Source organism: Musa acuminata, unplaced genomic scaffold (genome assembly GCF_036884655.1).
Source record: "Musa acuminata AAA Group cultivar baxijiao unplaced genomic scaffold, Cavendish_Baxijiao_AAA HiC_scaffold_322, whole genome shotgun sequence".
Taxonomy (NCBI): Eukaryota; Viridiplantae; Streptophyta; class Magnoliopsida; order Zingiberales; family Musaceae; genus Musa; species Musa acuminata.
This window is the reverse complement of record NW_027020581.1, coordinates 47,501-50,000: the sequence shown is the minus strand read 5'-3', so window position 1 is coordinate 50,000 and position 2,500 is coordinate 47,501.

Genomic DNA, 2,500 nt, shown 5'->3' with positions numbered 1-2,500 from the left:
TGGGCTGTTCTTGCGTGGCGCGGCGACCGTCGAGAGCGGAGCAAAATGTCAGCCATCTCAGCACCCTGGAACCCCCCGGGTGGCACAGGGCTGGATGGGGCTTTCGTATAGCAGGGAAGGTGCTGCCTCTCGCTTCGCTCGCTGTCCGCCGCTCGCCGCTCGCTTGCCTAGCCAAAAATGGCCAGTTTTGGCCCGTTTTTGGGCCGTTTTGGCCAGTTTTTGGCCTGTTTTTGCGTTGCGCGGTGACCGTCTTGAGCGGAGCAAAATGTCAGCCATCTCAGCACCCTGGAACCCCCCGGGTGGCACAGGGCTGGATGGGGCTTTCGTATAGCAGGGAAGGTGCTGCCTCTCGCTTCGCTCGCTGTCCGCCGCTCGCCGCTCGCTTGCCCAGCCAAAAATGGCCAGTTTTGGCCCGTTTTTGGGCCGTTTTGGCCAGTTTTTGGCCTGTTTTTGCGTTGCGCGGTGACCGTCTTGAGCGGAGCAAAATGTCAGCCATCTCAGCACCCTGGAACCCCCCGGGTGGCACAGGGCTGGATGGGGCTTTCGTATAGCAGGGACGGTGCTGCCTCTCGCTTCGCTCGCTGTCCGCCGCTCGCACGCTCCCTCGCGCAGCCAAAAATGGCCAGTTTTGTCCCGTTTTTGGGCCGTTTTGGCCAGTTTTTGGCCTGTTCTTGCGTCGCGCGGTGACCGTCGTGAGCGGAGCAAAATGTCAGCCATCTCAGCACCCTGGAACCCCCCGGGTGGCACAGGGCTGGATGGGGCTTTCGTATAGCAGGGACGGTGCTGCCTCTCGCTTCGCTCGCTGTCCGCCGCTCGCCGCTCGCTCGCGCAGCCAAAAATGGCCAGTTTTGGCCCGTTTTTGGGCCGTTTTGGCCAGTTTTTGGCCTGTTCTTGCGTCGCGCGGTGACCGTCGTGAGCGGAGCAAAATGTCAGCCATCTCAGCACCCTGGAACCCCCCGGGTGGCACAGGGCTGGATGGGGCTTTCGTATAGCAGGGACGGTGCTGCCTCTCGCTTCGCTCGCTGTTCGCCGCTCGCCGCTCGCTCGCGCAGCCAAAAATGGCCAGTTTTGGCCCGTTTTGGCCAGTTTTTGGCCTGTTTTTGCGTTGCGCGGTGACCATCTTGAGCGGAGCAAAATGTCAGCCATCTCAGCACCCTGGAACCCCCCGGGTGGCACAGGGCTGGATGGGGCTTTCGTATAGCAGGGACGGTGATGCCTCTCGCTTCGCTCGCTGTCCGCCGCTCGCTGCTCGCTCGCGCAGCCAAAAATGGCCAGTTTTGGCCCGTTTTTGGGCCGTTTTGGCCTGTTTTTGGGCTGTTCTTGCGTCGCGCGGTGACCGTCGTGAGCGGAGCAAAATGTCAGCCATCTCAGCACCCTGGAACCCCCCGGGTGGCACAGGGCTGGATGGGGCTTTCGTATAGCAGGGACGGTGCTGCCTCTCGCTTCGCTCGCTGTCCGCCGCTCGCCGCTCGCTCGCGCAGCCAAAAATGGCCAGTTTTGTCCCGTTTTTGGGCCGTTTTGGCCTGTTTTTGGGCTGTTCTTGCGTCGCGCGGTGACCGTCGTGAGCGGAGCAAAATGTCAGCCATCTCAGCACCCTGGAACCCCCCGGGTGGCACAGGGCTGGATGGGGCTTTCGTATAGCAGGGACGGTGCTGCCTCTCGCTTCGCTCGCTGTCCGCCGCTCGCCGCTCGCTCGCGCAGCCAAAAATGGCCAGTTTTGGCCCGTTTTTGGGCCGTTTTGGCCAGTTTTTGGCCTGTTCTTGCGTCGCGCGGTGACCGTCGTGAGCGGAGCAAAATGTCAGCCATCTCAGCACCCTGGAACCCCCCGGGTGGCACAGGGCTGGATGGGGCTTTCGTATAGCAGGGACGGTGCTGCCTCTCGCTTCGCTCGCTGTTCGCCGCTCGCCGCTCGCTCGCGCAGCCAAAAATGGCCAGTTTTGGCCCGTTTTGGCCAGTTTTTGGCCTGTTTTTGCGTTGCGCGGTGACCATCTTGAGCGGAGCAAAATGTCAGCCATCTCAGCACCCTGGAACCCCCCGGGTGGCACAGGGCTGGATGGGGCTTTCGTATAGCAGGGACGGTGATGCCTCTCGCTTCGCTCGCTGTCCGCCGCTCGCTGCTCGCTCACGCAGCCAAAAATGGCCAGTTTTGGCCCGTTTTTGGGCCGTTTTGGCCTGTTTTTGGCCTGTTCTTGCGTCGCGCGGTGACCGTCGTGAGCGGAGCAAAATGTCAGCCATCTCAGCACCCTGGAACCCCCCGGGTGGCACAGGGCTGGATGGGGCTTTCGTATAGCAGGGACGGTGCTGCCTCTCGCTTAGCTCGCTGTCCGCCGCTCGCCGCTCGCTCGCGCAGCCAAAAATGGCCAGTTTTGTCCCGTTTTTGGGCCGTTTTGGCCTGTTTTTGGGCTGTTCTTGCGTCGCGCGGTGACCGTCGTGAGCGGAGCAAAATGTCAGCCATCTCAGCACCCTGGAACCCCCCGGGTGGCACAGGGCTGGATGGGGC